The sequence below is a fragment of the Motacilla alba genome, chromosome 4 (assembly GCF_015832195.1).
Source record: "Motacilla alba alba isolate MOTALB_02 chromosome 4, Motacilla_alba_V1.0_pri, whole genome shotgun sequence".
NCBI classification, from domain to species: Eukaryota; Metazoa; Chordata; class Aves; order Passeriformes; family Motacillidae; genus Motacilla; species Motacilla alba.
Window position 1 is genome coordinate 45701984 of NC_052019.1, and position 18879 is coordinate 45720862.

Sequence of the window (18879 nt, forward strand, 5' to 3'; positions counted from 1 at the left end):
AACCCAGACTGATCTGGGAGTAAATTTTTTTGGCCAACAGCAAGTTCTCATATTTAAATTAATTTTTATTATGACCAGCAGCATTCAAAATAGATATTCCCACAGAAAAATAAGGTCATCTTTACTCTTCAGGTATATAACTGATTACTTTGAGCTTCTGTGCAGCAGGAGAGGTTGCCAAGGACATAAATAAAAAGACCAGCAAACATTAGCACTTGATAAAGATTGCACTGAAGAAAAAGAGGCACAAGCAAAATCAAAGAAACACAGTAACTTGAGATCTTACAGATGATGAGTATTTAGTCTTCTTTCTAAAACCAAATAAGGAGTTGCATCCTTTATATCCAAAACCAAATGAAGCGAAGAAGGCTTACCATTGAGGAAAAAACCTATTAGTGTCTTGGGCTATCTGGATTCTATTTGAGGTTTTAACCTCTTGTAAGACACCTTCTCCACTGATAATCACATGCCAAAGGAGATTGGATCATATGCACCAATTCACTTCTAATTTTGTAGGATTGCTGCCTCTGCTGTCCATGGAGAAGTTTAAATACTGGTGTTTTCCAGGATAAACTACAGGATGTACAGCCAGGTATTTCCTGCAGAACCTTCTTTCCTTTCTTGCTATAATTTACATTTTTATTTTCTTTTTCCTCAAATGCCAAAGATAGACTTTAACAGGAAGCTACCTTTACTTCTTTCCAAGATCTTCTGGCAATATAAACCACAAAAAAATACCAAGAAACAGCAATTATACATCAAAATAATAGAAATTATGGATACATGTCCATAATTTAGATCCATGATATATATGAATAAAACCACCATATTTTCAGCCTCTGTCCTAATGTCTTTTATAAACACATAACACATTTTGTAAATGCAGTTCTTAAGCTGTTTCTGAAGTTGAGAATACAATTTTTATTCACTGCAGAGAGACCAAGAAGTATAGCAGAGAATTGCAGGCCTCCATTTATTACTAGATCTAAGGACAACATTTAGACATAGAATGTTTGATGCTTCTTCCTCACAGAACTTTATCCTATTTATGTACGTACATTCAAGAGCAGCCTAATGGTTTCAGACAGAGCAGAGGCTTGGTCCTTGCCCAGAGACTCTATCTGCTGATTTTAGATACAAGCGAAAAGTAGGGCACTAAAAAATGGAAGGGGGAGTATGAAGTGAAGTGTAAGGACACTTATGTCAGCACAGCCATGTGGGCAGGTAGGTATGTGCTATTCATTGTGATTATTTGTAATCCAATATATGTAACTTGGATTACACATAATTCATATTACTTGACAGGCTCTCTTTCTGCTGGCTTCCTCCTCATAATGACACAAGTTCAAATAAAGTTATTTTAGGTTAAAAAATTCCATGAAAATGTCTGCTCTGCTGAGGAAAGTGCTTCTTGGACTCTCAGACAAGGTTATCAGAACTGAATTATCAGAACTCATATCTATGCAGTCAACAAGGTTTTTCAATATTGAAGAATCGGTCTAAAGATTAAAAAGTCAAAGGACAAACTGTTCAGCATAGTTTTACAATGACCATATCTTACTTTTCCAAGATTAGAAGATGGTTTCTGAAGCATTTATTTAGGATAACAATAAACCAAAGTGCAATCTATTGAAATCCTTCTCACACCTTTAAGTTCAACATGACTTTCAGAATTGAAATAAGTTTTTTGAGGAAGATACACTACTACAGTGGTACATGTCAACAAAAACTTATCTCAGAGACAAAACTGTAATGATTTTCTTAATTTTATGTAAAAATTTGTACATCAAGTTGACTGTAAGGGCATCTCTGTACAAGATCTCAGTCTGTTACTCCAGCTGGAGGGTCAGCTGTTTTCTTCCTAAAGCTATGTCACCCTCTTCCTTTCATGTATTTTGGTCTGTAATATCTCTGTTACTGACAAAGGTGTTCAAATCTTCACACATGGACCATAGGAGAGAAAAATAGGAGAAGAAACTAAAGCTAATTACAAGTTATGGAGTGGCTCAAAACAAAACTGTCTTTGTACTGCCTCTGTAACAAAGGTGTTAATGTAAAAGAACAGTGAAGTTTATTTCCACCCCCTGGTTCTTCCTTCTTAATTTTCCAATTGTCCATTGTCCATTGTCCCAGTGCATCTGAATTGCTGATACTCTGGGAATATTTCACCTAGATTGCAAAGGAATGCTTCTGACTATGTGGAACATTTTAATAGTGGTGTTTTATGTATACCAGGTAAAAACCTCTCAATGTTCTAGATGGAGAAATAGAAAGGCCTTTTTCTGCTTTGCCAAGATGGAGTTTGGTTTTCTTATCTTCCTCTAACAGACAGTTGCACATTTAGTACTGCAGAGAAAGCAGAGTTCAGAGCCCTGCCTTCCGGCAGACTCACTGGAGTTTAACATGCTGCACAAGCTGTTCCCTATTGTCCTGTGGCACTATTTTGGCACACACTCATCTGAGACTCCCAGATTCACATGAACCATTTTAACAACCAGCCCTGTTTTTCAAGTGCTTCCTAGTGAACTCAAGCATCCAATTCAGCACTGAATCTACAGAAAATAAAAAAAATAAAAAAAAAAAGACCCCCCCCCAACAAACAAAAAAACCACCCAAACAAAACCAAAAAACCCTAACGAAAACCTCAAACCACCAAAACAATGAAATTGTAATTTAATTTACAAGAAAATGTAAGTAGTAGAAAGAAAAATCAGTATATGCTGATTTCAGTACAGGCATTTCAGGGTCATCCTGAAAGCCTGTATGTATTACCTGCTACAGCTTTGCCCTCCTGGAATCCTATTAAACACAGTATTGCTCCCTTGACTAGATCTAGTCTTGCAGGCTTGCAGACTCACTTTAACAGAAATATTCTGGTTATGCTTCTCTGATCATTTGGATTACTGCCATTGCCTCATTTAGCTAGGTGTCAGCATTCACCTTGTGCCAGCCCTTTCCTGCAGTATAGTAAGGCTCAGGACTTTTTGTCTCCTGAGATATACATCAAAGAAGTCCTGAAGAAAAGGGGAGTTGTTTTGTTGTAATGTTGTTTCGTGCACGTGACCAGCAGTGGTGTCCAAGCAAATTCTCTCTATGCCCATGTGCCTTTTATCTGATGACTGTAAATGCAGGGCTCCATCATTCCTCTAGAAAATAAAATTTATCACTAATCCCACAGCCTCACCCAGGGCAAAATCATCCAGTGAAGCAGGGATTAGAGCAGTTCTTCCAATTGGTGCTGATCCCACATTCAGCCCTACATCCCAGGCCCTCTGATTAGCCAAATGGGGTACTGTCTGTCCCAGTAAATGGGGTACTATCTGGTCATACTCTTTGCTAATCAAGTGCTTGGGAACTAGCTCAATTCAGACAGACCGTTGTTTCTACTATCTCTGATTTGTTTCTGCAACACTAAATATAATGTCTTCTCGAAGCATTCCCATTCCTCTTTTGTGGTCAGTAAAGCACCTCACACATCAGTGCCTTTTATTAGGGAAAAATTTATAAAATTCACCCTCTCAGGTGTTTTCCAGCACAGGTTCACAGCTTTAGTAGCATCAGAAATCATTGTAGCAACGGAAAGAAAGTGCTTTTATTCAGCAAATCACTAAAGCCCCCTTCTGCCTGGGAACAGCATGAACTAGTCTCTTAAATACAGTTCTAAATCCTTTGATCTGCTAGGATTTAGAGAAAGAAAGAGGTGAAGTCAGGCAATGACCAGGGAGCAGAGGAAATGGCCTCAGCTGCTCTGAATAAAAGTGCTGGGAAGAGAGTGGTCAAAGGAGGTGATGGCTAAAGGAACTTGCTTTCTAAGGTGAGGTCTGTTCACTAAGATTTCTATATATATGCAGTGGAGGATGGATGTATGTAAAAATATTTTCCTGGTTGGGCAGTTAATGAAGAAATCTGGTTGGTTTTTGGTTAGTTTATTTTTGGCACCTGCATGACTCAATGACAGATGTGTGTGTAACACTTCTGATTCAATTTCCTCTTCCACGTGCAGCCTCTCGTGTCCATTTCCCATCAACACAAGAGCAGCCAGCACCAGACCTGTGTTTGTGCCTGTCCCCAGAGCTGTGTGATTATTTCTACACCTTATATAATCGAATTCCAAAAGTTGTGAGTTAAGTAACCCCAGCAGCGTTGGAAATATGGCTCTGAGGGATTTTTATATCAGATTATGATTTACCTTACTGTTCCAGAATGTGGAATTCCATGCTGCTTTTGTGAACTGCCTATCTTGTAAAGGTACTTTTGCTATTCTCATGAGGACAAGCTTCCATTGTCTTACTCTGTGGCAGCTTCATTGCTCATTTATAAATAGGAACAGATGTTTCACTTTCATGCCAATGAAGAACAGGTGTGGAGAACAAAATTATTTCCTCCTGATTTAGTATAATTTCTCTTTCTTCACACTAGCTTCACTGTGAAGATAATCTGCTCTACTGTTGGCCAGTTGCTCAGACTGGAGTGGAAAAGCCAGGCTGTGCTCCTCCCATCCATGCTGCCCTGATGACAACTGGATTTAACTCTCCTGTTCTCTTCTCCTGCCCAGAAGTATGGAACAAATGAGTTTGCAGCAGTATGAAGGTGGCAGTGAGGGAACCCCAATCAATGTGTCTGGTTATGCAAATTACATCAAGGTACTGTTCTGTTTTAGACTTAGGCTGATAGATTTGCAGTATTTTGCTGGCTCTAAGTGCAGCACATTGCTTAAATGGAAACTGTACTCATTTCAGGAGGGTTTCTGTACTATTATATTGCAATTAACTAGATAAACAGGTTAATAGTTTACTCAGGATTCAGCAGTACATTTTGAAATGTTAGAAAAGGTTCTATCATATTGCAACTAGTTGGACTTTATTCTTTCATCAGGAGTGGCTTTAATGGTTGTTAAATTACACAGAAAGGGCATTAGTGTTCTCACATATGGAGAAGGGTGCTAGTATAAAAAAATAGACTGATATAAATGTTTATTACCACAGAATGATTTTGAAAAGTGGCCTTCAGCTAAATAACCTCAAGGTTGTAGGAACAAGGCCCCAAATTTCAAATGCTGTTTTGTTTGGGAGATTGCCCGGCACATGCCTGATAACTTCTGTGGTTTTAGGTACATCTTTCAGTGTTTTGGATTTTTTTTCCTTTAAGAAAAGCCAACCTAACAGGCTAAAATGACAGGCTCTTAATGCATCTATGTGACCTCTCCTGTAACTTGTGTTCTCATGAACAGCAGAATGATAATGTTTCCCTGCCATCCTATTCTGAATTTAGGCGTTTAATGGTGCTAATACTTAAGGTGCATTCAGTCTTTCTGGTTCCCAAATGTACTTTTGTATGAATTGATCTATGGTACTTCTTTTTACCTAGCTGTCTTTAGAGCGAGACTCCAACATTTCATTACTACATAACTTGAACTGTGTCACTGCTTGTGCCTGATATCTGTAAGTTACTTCTCTGTAATGAAAAAGGATCCTAGTCTATTGTTCTCAAAAACCTCATGTACACAGGGATCATTTACAAGACTATATATAGACACCCAAAGTTTAGCTGTTCAGGGCTTCAGTACTTATTCTGGTGCTATCTAAGAGAAGTGCTGCACTATCTAGCACAGGACTGTGGGGTTCCATTTCACACTTTGCTGACTCTGCTTATTGTTCTCACTGCAGTGAGACGTACACTTACTCAGTTGCTTTCTTACGTTACCTGAAGCTGTTTTCATCAATTCTGTTATGCCATGACTGCCTTTGTTCAATCTCGGAGTCCTAGTCAACAATATACCTGTACAGTCCTTAATGTCAAAGCCTTAATTTTGTCTTATTTTTGTGTTTTCCAGTGATTAGTGTTAATGCTTCTTGCATGAGCTTTTAGGAGGGAGCACTTGCAGAAGCAAGTTGTTTAGTGGAGATGCTTAGAAGCATTTGTCCATACCCAGGACTAAAATATTGTCTTTGGTGGCAGTTTCTGACTGGTGGGCAGTACAATGATTAAACTCTCATTCATTAGGGAGCTGTTAATAGGAAGAGCCAGCAGGCATTTTTAATCAGAAACACAAAAGGTAGTATAGCTGGCTTTGTCATGAAATGCTGGGTTCCAAGCTGGGAAAGCATGCTGTTCCTCTGGATTAGCAAATCAGAAATTTTGTAAGTAGATTAATTTTCTACTGGTAGAACAAGGATTTCAAATCAAGAAAGACTCATGTTCAAACTGACCAGCTAATAGGATGCTGAATGAGAGAATAGCCTGAGCAATGAGCAGAAGGAAAGAGTGCCATGAATAACAGCAATGTGCATTTTAAAGAAGCAACATGTCTTGCACTGCTTTAAAGAAGTAATGAAATTACTTTTCTGAAGATGTGCTAATGGTGTTTAGAACAGTGCTTATTTTTCATATTCTTGAAGGTTCAGTGCAAAAAGAATCAGTTTGCCATAAGTTTATTGACAGTTTTTAGAAAAACATTCACAATTCAGGAGACCTGGGTACTGTAACCTCTTAACAAAAATTAAATCCAGTGCTCCCATAAGATACTCTCCTGTTATTATTCTCCCTTGCCTGGGTGCAAGACAGATGTTACAAGGCTTCATTTCATATGACCAGAAAGTTACTGGATTAGTATTTAACCTCATCCCAATATCCTTCACTGGATACTTCTCTGTCAAAAAGAAGGGTATGAGAGCTCCCATTAGCATTATAAACAGAGAAATCAACATACTTTGAGCTATTTGTAAAATTGGTGCAGCAATGTGACTTTTGCATTACTATGTCTTTCCATGGTATGTGTGTGGCAGCATCATGAGCTATCACACTATTACTGGCATCTCACAGCTCAGAATATGAAAGCTTTTGCTGAGATTAGGTACTTCTACGCAAGGCACTTAAAAACAAGCAAGCCAATGAGAACTCCAAATTCTTAAGTAGTGTCAGCTGAAGACAAAGCATTAAAATGTTATATTGTGCAATAAAACAGAGCATAGCCTTGGAGTTTGACTACATAAGTATTCCTGGAAATATTTCTACATCCTGGAAGCATCTTAGATTTCAGATTCAAATCTCAGTCCCTACGCCATCTCTAATGTAAAGTTTGCAAAACTTTGTGTGGCCACAGAACAGATATTTAGCACACTTCAGGACTAGCAGTTTTTCCTCAAACCCTAATGATTTCCTTTGCTACAGTTTTGGACTTCAGAGTAGGCTGGTTTTGATGTCAAGGAAGAAGCTGTCATTCCTCAAAGGGAAAGTCATAGACTCCCTGGTTATAGGACCAGGTTATAGGTCCTATAACCTATAGGTCCTATAGGTTACAGGACCAAAAACTTATAATGCCTTGAAGAAAGTCCCCACCCTTAAGAGGGAGATTTCTGAGAGAGCACCAGAATACCACCTGGGTGCTAACAGTGGTGAGGAAGGGTTAAGGTCTAGCTGGAAGTCTGCCCAGAGTTTGAGTCCTTGCCCATGCACAGGCTATGACAGAGCTTGAAGAAGGGAATAAGGGAGAAGCCCAGCCTGACCCTAAATAGGGCCCCAATAGGTAGGGATGTGAATGGGGATCTGAGGTGAGGCTGGTCAGGGCCTCAAAGGCCAGGCAGTACACTCAAGGCCTGACACAGATGTGAAAAAAGGGCTTTTGTTTCTTGCAGAGTATTGAAATGGCTAGTGTGTGTGTTATAGCATGACATGGCAATGCAGGTGAGCTTAAACATTTCTAACATTGCTAAGGGGTCTTGAACGAGGACCGTATTTGAGGAGCAATAAAAAGAGAAGCTTTGCTAAAATGCTGATTACTGTGATCAGCAGCAATGATTTCAAACAAGGACAGTAAAAATGAAGTTGCAAATAGAAATGTCCTTAGCAAGAGATTCCCTTGAGAAACTCAAAGTACCTTTAGCCTGGCAGCACCTGCGAAGATCTAAATTACAGATGAGACACGCACCACAGATAAGAAAAAGCAAGGATAGTAAAAGACATGATATGAAAATTACTTAGATAACTGTTTGAAAGATAAATTATAGTCATAGCATGGTTATTGCTATTATATATGGAATGGCATAGCAAAAGGATTCAACTCCTTACTGATACTGTGACTTGGGAACCAGCACTCCCTCTTTAGTGATAATTTGTGGTGGGTTGAACACAGCTGTATAGGGATACTCAAACCAGTTCTGAATAATGTGATGGTCAGAGTCACCTACCTAATACGATGTACTAGTTAACTGTTGCTGTCTATTATTATTATTATAATGACAGAATTTGTTAAAAATTAATATATTTCAAATTAACTACTGGATCATGGCATAACAATGCAGCCAGGAGAGGTGTGTCAGAGTGAGAATAACAATTCAGAATTCCTTCTTTGTAGCCTTGTGATCTTCGTAGATCTAGAAATCACTATGAAGTGTGCTTTGGCTTTGATTCTGTAGGAAAGTACAAAGAGTTGGATGGAGTACCCAGCTCTGCTTTTCCTATCAGTGAAGCTGAGAGAGAGTGTGAATTCACAGCACAGTTTCTGTTGGGCTGCAGAAGTGGCTGGATTGGCTCACAGGAATAGCTGCTCATCAGGGAGCCTTGGAAGTTGCAAGGATGTTGAAAGCATGTGGAAGACATAGCTACTGCAGGGCTTCTGTGAGTACACTACATAACTAGAGACATCTGTTCTGGGGAGGAAAACACTTCTTAATCTCTAGGGTATGTTAAGACCTCAGGGCCACAGGAAGAAAAGCTGCACAGGTGCAGTGGGACCTGTTGAATTCTATGTGTGGGGGACACCTTTGGGGGAGCTGCACTGCACACGCTGTGTTAGCAACATGACTTGGAGAAGAGGGAATTTTTCAGCTCTTGGTACGTGCAGGAAGAAAGGACTACACAGATCATTTCTTTCAAAGGAGCTCTCTGGGGGCTGTGATTCTGACACCCAAATGCAGTAGCTGAGGGAATAAGAGGAAAACAGATCCTGCATGATCCTAAGGGTGTTGATTTGACCTCTGCTGCCTGCCTAAGAGTTGAATTCACTGAAAATCTGAGCAACAGAAGATGAGTGCTGAGTTTGTTTGTGTGGCTGAGAAGGGGCTGAGGAGACTCTTTGCTGATGCAGGTCACTATCCAAATGGGAGAATAATCTCTGAACAGAGGTGAATGCCACAGAGGTACAGGGCCTTTTTGCTTCTTGCCAACAAAACTCAGCTGCTGATCATTTAGCATGGCTGTGGAGTAGCACTGAATGTGCTCCTTTGGAAAAGGTAAAACAGGGGCTCCCTCAAGAGATCAGAACAGCCCATTGCCCTTGTCTGTATGTTGTGTTCCTCTTGAACGCTACCCTCTCTCTTACACTAGACCAGCTGAGGGAAATGCTAACCCTGAGTCCAAATGGGTAACAAGAAAATCTTCTGGAGGCAGAGCTTTGAATTTTTACAGTTGTTGCCATACTAAGGCTTATCGTTCGATTCTTTGGACACTTACAGTACAATAAATACAGAGATATTTGCAGATGCAGAAGGATATTTTCTGTATGGTAGGAGATTAGATACATACTCATGGCATCAAGTGAATTTTTCTGTATTGTCTAAACCAAGATGTATTCTAGGCTGAAAGGATGCAGTGATGTTTGATTCAGTCAGCATATGTCCTGTTTCTTAGATATTCTTGTGCTAAAGATCATTATTATTGGTAAGACAGTTTAGTTTTACAAAATTTAAATGCAGTTATAACAACTTTAACAGAAGTGCAGGAAGTTCATCTTAGGAATAGCCTGTACAATTGTGACACTATGAAATAAAGAGGGAATGGTGAGACCAGATCAGAAATTAGAGTTTTCATCTGTAGTGTAATTTGCTCCTGACATCAGCTGCCAGGGAGATAATCATTAACAGGATGAATGCAGTAAAGATTATATGATTTATATCATATTTTATTGCTCTTCCCCTAGTGTGACAACCTTTGACCAACTTCTCCTGGTGCAAAACAATTTAGATAAAAGAGGATTGCAGGAAACATTCTGAGGCAAGGGTCTATTTCTTTGTCAATCCACTTTCTTCTTTCCAATCTCTAATTTTGCAGACTAAGGGCTTGCACAAGTATCATTCACATCACTCATTTTATAGCCACTTTCTTTGTGGTCATGGCCTGGGGTAGAGGCCAGCTTTTTTATCATCAATCATGGGTTAATCTAAAAACCTGGAATCCTGATCACAGTGATATGAAAGGGTCTTAAAAGGAATTACTCGTATATTTTTGCTTTTGTTTCCGCAGACCTCAATGAAAATTATTCTCCTTATCTTCAGAGGGGTTATTAGCACCTCCTAGGCTTGCGCATCTTTAGAAGGTATTCCAGGTGGACTCATAGTGGTATTTCCCCGAAACAGGCAGCCCTGTGACCTTGTCAGGAGAGATCCAGGTATCCAGGTCCTTTAAATACTGAAGAGGAGCCAACAGCTGATGGTGCATTGTCAAGAAGCTACTTTTTAAAATTGTCGAAATGCCAGAAATCTTTCATTCTGCCAAGGGTCCCTTGTCACAAAGGACTGAGCAGAGTTCTTGTGTATCCCCAGATATTGCCAGTTGAAGACACTGGGTTTCCCAATAGTGCAGAGGCAGTGCCCTGTGCCAATATTGACCTGGTGGTCATGTAAAATATGAACATCTAAAAAAGTGAGGCTAAAGGCCTACTGTTACAATAGCAAAAATGTTACAATTCTAATACCGGACTGAGTGGATTTCATCACCCTCCATAGTGAAACTTTATATATGGAATTCCCTTGCTGCTAATCTGCAGACATATAAATGAGGTGAGAATTTCCCTGAGAACTCTGAAAGGCCCAGTAAAAGAAAAATGTCTTTGTCACAGATAATGCCTCTTCCTTCAGGTTATGACAGCAAGCACGTCCTGTAGCAACCTCTGTGGCATACAGTGGTCCGGACATAGTGGCATATTCTGGCAGTCTGCATGGCAGTGCATACTTAGCTGTTGGATCTCTTGTGGGTGGACTACACAGCCATACCCCTGGAGGCAGACTAACAAGAATGATTTGTAATAATTATTGTGACCACAAGCATGTGGGACGGTACTGAGCATTCCTTACTGTTCACGCAGAATAGAGCTGTCATAGTCATTTGTTGGCCAGTGCACTTTGAATATTATGTATCTCCTCTAATAACAAATATTCCCACATGAATATTTTAAGAAACTGTTTTCCTTTGGTATTGTATGACATTTGCATAATTATCACTGAAATTTGTGGCAAATTCAAACTGTCAAGCCTATTTACATTGCAGTGGAGAAGTATTTACTGATCCATACAAATGCTACATTTGCATCTGTAACAGAAAATGCATACCTCTTCAGCTTGCTAATGAGAAGAATTATACATCTTGTTAAAACTTTGTCAAAGGTAGTACCAGAATTTTCCATATCACATTAATGTATGGGAACACTTTTTTCCCCTTTGGCATTTCAGTTAACTCTGAGAACATGTTGTTGAGAAAATTGAGTGGTGCCAGAATTTATATGAAGTATTAAACCCCAGGCTTCCGAGCCATTGACTTATAATAGTCATGATCTTATTTGGCCAGCCAAGTAACAAGTACAGCATTAATACAGGATTTAAAACTAGAGGAACAAAATAAATGGGACACTGTCCTGTTCTTTAAAGAGCTAAACATTTGGGGGCTCAAAAACAGTGTCTGAGAGAGGAGGTGCTGAATACCTGACTGGATTTAGTACTGGGACACTCAGCTCTCCATTGCAGTTGTTAAACCTGTGACTGATAAATGAGATGCAAACCTGCTCAAAGCAGCTCAGGTCCTGTCAGGCATATTAGCTGAGCCTCAACAGAGAGCAAATGAAGCAGCATTGGTGCAAAGCTGGCTTTGAGGGACCATAATCTCAAACCTGGAGGAGCATGGTGGAGCTGTACCCAAAGGGCTCTTCAGAAGTCTGAAAAAGTCCAGATGGATTTGTTATGGCATACCAGCTGTCAGCAGAGAGATTCAGCCTTTGGCTTGTGCTCTTGTGCTAACTGCACAGGAGAAGAAATCAGAGGACTTGGTTCCCTGTCAGTCCAAAGAGCGAAGCAGTGGGACACTGGTTGCAAATGAGTCCTCTGGTCCTGCTGGATGCAGAACAAAAACAATCCATTCTGTAATTACAAAAAGAAACTAAATTACAAGAATTAGCCTGAAGAGGCAAATGTTCAAATATCAGGGTTCCAATTGCAACCAACATGGGTCTGGCTTAGAAAAGACTAGCATTTTGGGATATGTTAGGTTCTCTTTGTCATTGGAAACTTCCAGGTGTACTTGAATTCCAGACTCACCCCTTAAACTAAGAAGGCTAGAGGTTTCCTTGTGATACAACTGAACTTGACATTCCTGTTATCAGGAACTGGTGTGCTAAGTAACGCATCAGTATTGAAGAGACTTGAAATAAAACCAACACCACATCCTTCTGAACTGATAACCCTGCATAGTCCCAGACTTCATGATCTGTTGGTTGCCCTTAAATGTTTATATGATGCCTTTAACTGGATAGGTCAAAGATAATTATCAAAATTCCCTGCTCAATTAATAAAAAGGTGGGATATAATCAGAAATACTTCTTTGGTATTAAACTACTTCAGAAAACATTTTTGTTTAGGAGTTATGCTCTCTTAACGTTTAAAATTACACCTTAGGTATTTTCCTTAGTGGTCTTCAAAGTAAAAATTAACTCAAAATGTCCAAGAAGTTTAGATAACTAAACTGTGGAAAATGTCTCTGTAATAAACACATAAAAGGATGAAGCTACTTCTTGGCCCCAAACACCTAAGAAGTTCCTTCCTTTCATGACTCTTATTTTTTAATAAATGCAACTACATCGTTCTAGCCATTCCAGCCAAGTCCAAGTGAAGCATTCATTCTATACAAGAATATGTACTCAAACAGTTCTTTATGTTACCCGTGAAAAATCCTAAAATTTCATTATTTCTCTCTTGGCTAATAAGGCTTTTAAGTGCTCTTGTCACTTGCACACTACAGCACTATATTTTTATCTTTAAATGGTGCCTATAAAATTGCATATCATTCATAAAAATTAGAATCATAGGGTCTGGGTTGTAAGGGATGTTAAAGATCATCTAGTTCCAAGCCCCCTGCCAGGAGCAGGTAACATTTCACTAGAACCAGGTTACTCAGAGTCCCAAGTTCCAGCCTCTTCCTGAAATGGATGATTCCCGGATCCAAGTTTTCATCTCTCTCATGTCCCAGACAAGCATCTTGAGCAGCTGGGACAGATCAGTATGTCTATAGATGTCCAAAGGAGGCTATGTGGCAGCTGTGACTTGAACATGAATGAAGAAAGATCAATATTTCTGAAGGTTCAGCTTACTTTTTCAGCAGTGTGTCTTAGGCCTTCAGGAAAGGCTTCTGCCAAAACCCGTCTAATAAATAAATAAATAAATTACTCTGAGCACAGCACATGCACTTCAGATTTTTTAGTCAGTAGCAGGCTCTCGCCTCATGGCACAAAAATTCTGTGAAACTTAAACTCCCAAAAAGAACTTCTGGCTTCTCTGGCCCTCAGGGTGTTGGGCCGCTGAAGCAGAATTATAACATACATAATGCAGCATGCTAAGCTACAGATGAAGAATGAAAAGCATGAAAGGAGAAGAAAGTGTGAGGATGAGCTCTGCACAGTGGGCCCTGATGTGTCCATGAAGGTTAACAACGGACTTTTTGTGGGGGTGTGCAATTGAGTGTGTGACCTGAGCATGCATGAAATGGGACAGGGCACTGTCTCAGGTGCCTACAGTACCCTTTTCAAAAAGGTGTGGGAACTGCTGTCCAAAACCAGAAGGAAGCCTCTCATGATTCAGTTGTGCTTTTATTTGTATTAGCAACCAAAGGGCCTGACAGAAGAATTCCAGGTGTTTAGAGCTTTTCTAATTATCCTAAAATTTCCTCAATAGCCTTTTATTGTAGGGGTCAAAATCCTTGAATTTTTTTTTTTTTTTTTAACATGGAAAGATTTTCTTTCGGTGCATTTCTAGGGTCAGTATTAAAGCCACAAAATATGTAGATCCTAAACCAGAAGATATGAGAAGGAGCTAACTTCTAAGACAAAGCAAGTGGAATGCTGTTTCATCAAATGTAGGTTCTAGACAATTGAATGGTTCAGCCATGCTCTGAGAAAGCAAATTCATGGTCAAGTTACAGAAAAAGGTTTGGTTTAATTGACTGTTGTGATTTTCCCACACCCTTTGGTCACCGAAATCAGACACGGTTCTCTGATGCCTGTGACATCAAACCAGACATGATCTGAGCTATCTGAGAGCAGATGAGGCTCATTAGTTGAACTTTGTGGTGTGCTTCTGTCCCGCTAAACCAGAGAGTTACATTTAGCACTTTAAGAGACATGCTGAGGGTGTGGCTTATCTCTCCTTAATTGCCTGAGTGACAGGTGTCTATAGCTTTGAGGACCGGACTGACCTGGAAGTAGAAGCGAGTTTAGCTTGAAAACATACAGATTTTGGAATTCAAATATCCTTTTCCTCTATCTTTGCAAGACTTTTTAAGAAATAGTTGAATACATTTATTCCAATTAGACATCAAGTTTGTATTTGTTCTGGGAAGTCTAAAGGTAGAAAATGATGAAGTGCCGAAATACAGAATATTAGTACGCTTTTAATTTTCCTAGGATCCTGGTACTTGTTCTAATATAGATTTGCCAAAATTTGACTTTTAAATTCTGTACTACAGTCATAACAAACAAACAAAATAAATCTGGAGATACACAATGTTTTGAGTCCCCAAGTTAATGTCGTATGCATGTACTCGTTGCACATTTTCTTTTTTTTTTTAATAATTTCAGACCTTTTCAGCAGAATTTTAACTCATGTTATAAATTAGCAAATTTCTACGAAAATTTTCATGGAGAATCCTATACAAATATATAGGATATGTATATTTGTGATTGCTATAGAATGCTTAAAACAAAATACTTAATTACAAATATTGCAAAAATGTAAAAATCTGAAAATAGTAAATAATTACTTTGAGCTTAGGTTCTATGATTATTATCTGTCTGTTAATGATATGTTTATCATCTGCTACTAAAATAGAGCAGTTAAATTTCCCATCAAGGAGTATGTTCCATTAATTCCACATCATTTTTTAAACTTACACTTAATTTAGTGAATACCATTACTTAATCTTCCCTTCTCAGGGAAGCTTCTCATCTATTCATAATGCTTCATGGAAACAGTTCAATCAACTGACCTTGCACCTAAAAACCAAAACCAAGACAGTTCAGTCACCTTTTCAACAAGGTCAAAAAATTCTCTTGCCCACTTGTCTGAGCGGGTACGAGCCCAGCAGCATATGAGCCAGAGCACAAATCCCAGGTGATCTTCTCTTGCTGAAGTGCTCCATCGCCCTACTGACTGGAAAGTGATTAGTTTTTCATAATCTCTCACTTCTTACTACTTTTGCTTTTTATATCAGCCCAGGTTGTGGCTAGGGAGTTATTGTGATATATAATGCAGGCACAATAGGGATGTTTCAGAATATTTTATTTAGGGTATAATTCCAGTGCCCTTGACAAATCATTAATTTTAAATGTCAGCAGGAATGTATCTCTGCTGTGAGATGAGGGCCACCTCTTACATATGTGTTAAACTCATTTTTCTCCACTCCCTGCCTTCTCCAAGCTCAACAGAAAGTCTGTGAATCCCCTTCCCTTCAAATACAAATTGAGATGTAGACCCAGAGGCCAGCATTCCCATATTTCATTTTTCAAAACTTGCAGAGCACAGGTGCCCTGGAGGGGGGTGCTGCTCAAATGCAGACAGAAGCTTGAAAGCGCCAACTGAGGTGGAAATCTGCTGGACCACAGCCTGGGGAGCGTGCCAACTGGAGCACACTGAACTAGTGTCACCCTGACTGTGCCACCTTCCAGCCTGCCTGCCTGCTTCTGAGGCTCCAGGAGCCACAGTGTGCAGGGGATGGCAGGTCTGCTGCCCTCCTTCCCCTCCTGACTGTTGGTTCTCCCTTTTCTCCTGTGTACATAATGTCTGGAGAATTCTGCAGCCTGACCTGCTCTTTTTTTTTTTTTTTTTTTTTTTTTTTTTTTTCCCCTCCAGGTGAGAAGTCAAGCCCTCGGCATGAGTAGCCTCACAGACATCTTTTTTTACAGAAAAGTAACTCGTGGCCACAGAAACTTAAATGATCAAATCTACACTTCTCCCTCAGCAAAGGGGAAGAACAGGGTACAACCCTTGCCAGCAGAGCCACCCTACAAGGAATGCTGCTGTCAGTGCAGTGTAGACCTGTCCCAGGGCAGCAGGGACTGGCATCAGGCGCCAGAGAAACCCTGAGGTGTGATTAAGATGGTTTAAAAGTACACATGTCTTTCCCCACGGCCAGGAGTCACCCTGGTACAGTCCCAAGCTGACCACGTGCTGTGTCCTTGGTTGTTTTTGTCATCAAGAGCATTTACTCAACATGCTGATATTTCTGTATGCTTATGGCTGTGGTGGGAAAACCAGGACATCCTGCTGTGCTACCAGTCACCTGGACATGCAATCCTGGTTATTCTCACATAAATGCCTGCTGCTAAGAACTTCCTCCTTGGTGACAAAGCTAACTTTGTTGAAATTTGCTCTCTCTCAAGGATGCCAAATAAATTCTTCCAGAGCGCCTCTACCAAATCTCTCACTGAAGTTCCGTATTACACGGCAAGGGATTTGTGTGCTTCTATCCTTGCTTTATGTAGCTGTCATGGACTCTGTTTGACCTGCAAGGGGCAGTATGTGGCTTAAAATGCTTCCTTCTTCTACAGCTCTTTATCATCCAGCTCAGTGACTTTCAGAAGGAAGGATAATTGGAGAGCTGACTGAATTCCCCTGACTAGGAGCTTACTTAAACAGTCTGCTTGTCTGAATGGTGTCACACTGCTTCCTATTATTCCTAATACTGATCAAGCATAGGAAAAGATTTTTAATTCCTTTATTTTCTCAAGCTTTTAAAGCTGCTTTTTACAGTAGTCAAAAGATTTCTTTCCCTGCATGTTTTGAAAACTTATATTTCCTATGTGAATTTTAGAATAGCACTGCGTGGCTCATTTCTACATAATGTTTGGGTGTCATCATAAATATACCTAGAGAAATAAGTACATTCAGTCAACAAACAAACTTAACTTGTACACATGATTTCTTTCACAAGGCTGGTGTTAAAATGCTCAGCAGGGATAAATTCTGCTAAAGGTTTCCTGGGTTTTATGCCAATAAAGTGGTTCAAGCTTAACCTATTAAGAAGAGAAAAAATAGGCTCATCTGCTTTCTTTTGAGAGACATCAGCCTGATTTGTTTATTTTTGCTTGTCACCCAAACTTGAAAATAACTTCAGTGACACCTTGCAAACCTCTGTTGTGCAGATGGAGTAAGAAAGCAGAATTTATACATGCTGGGTTTTATTCTGCAGTCTCAGCCATGAGTCAGCCCTCTTGAGGACTGAATGATAATCATAAATGATGCTCTTCTCTCTGCTTCCCATCCTCCCTCTGCTTTATGTGTAAAGGTGCTATGCTTCTGCCTTGTCAGCTGCAAGTCTGGTGCTTTTTCACAGGCTTTAAAAATAAATCTTAAAAGAAACTATTCTGTTCTGTTTGGCTATAAAGGACACTGAAAGTTTCATATATAGCATATCATGCATAAAAATAATTGCTGGAACTGCAATGTACAAGTACTTATTGTTCCCAAGTAAAATCAAGAAATGTCACAACTAAAAAATATTACTCTGGAAAAAAAAGTCCTTGCTTTAGGAAGTAGAGAAAAACAGCTATATCAGGGGAAACGCAGAACACAGAGAGGGTTTTGTTTATAAGTCAGCCTTTTTACGGTACTCATCAGAATCCCTTTAGTACCTCATAAATATTAATTAATTTATGCTCATAACCCTTCTATGAAGCATGAAAATATTATTTTCTTCAGTTTAGAGAAGGAAAATGGGCCAAGGAATGATCAAATGCATAGCACAACATCATAAGGCTCACCTGTAGTTGAGTAGAATACAAACTCAGATTTCCAGAGTCCGAGCCACACTTTTAACCATTGAATAAGCTTTCTCTCAAAGATAATTTTTGGTATCTATCATGGGTAAAAAATATCCCCACTTTCAGGAAAATAAAAATATGGGGCCATAGAAATATTATCTGGAAGTCTCTTGAGATTCAGAAGCATTTAAATGCTAGTAAAGTTTCCAAAGACTGACTTTAGATTCATCTATGTTCATAAGGTTGCAAGATTTTAAAAAATAAATTAAAATAGTCCAGAAACAATGGGAATTACAGATCAAGAGGGGAAATCATGAGCTCAGCTATTTTTTGGCCTTTCAAATGTACACGAGTATCCTATTTTTAACGCCATGGATTTCCCTCTCCTGTCAGTTTCATGATCCTCAGTTTCAGAGATGATGTAAAGCACACTCTTCAGTAAGTACGCTGATGGTTTCATTCCCCTGCTAGGGCTGCCTAAACCCCAGTGTTGTGAACTCAGCAAAACCAGCCCTGAAGTCTGGAGATTTTTAGAATTATAAATATTTCTGGTTCAATTTTCTCCAGTAATACCAGGAGCTCTCAAGTAAGAGAAGGCCTACACCATGCCAGCTAGAAAGCAGATGATGCCAGCAAAGCCATGGATCCTTTTCCTCAGTGCTCTCTGGCTGCAATTAGGCAGTTGTGACAGTAGGAACAGGGGTAACATTGTGACAACTTCAAAGACAGCAGAACATCCCAGAACCTTACCTCACTTTAGAGATCATGACTGCATTGTAAATACTGCTAATGTGTATTGTTTGTCTTTAATGACAAGCAGCCACCTAGCAACAGGATGCAAAGGGTTTGGAAGGAGTTAGGTGTGC

At 39.5% G+C, this 18879-nt stretch overlaps 1 long non-coding RNA gene across 1 annotated transcript; it reads left to right on the plus strand.

The window, feature by feature from the left end:
* Positions 1-3711: 3711 nt before the first annotated feature.
* Positions 3712-17612, plus strand: LOC119700530. Its single transcript, XR_005256797.1, has 3 exons — positions 3712-3814; positions 4420-4643; positions 16104-17612. It is a non-coding gene; the product is annotated as an uncharacterized LOC119700530 (long non-coding RNA).
* Positions 17613-18879: the final 1267 nt, after the last annotated feature.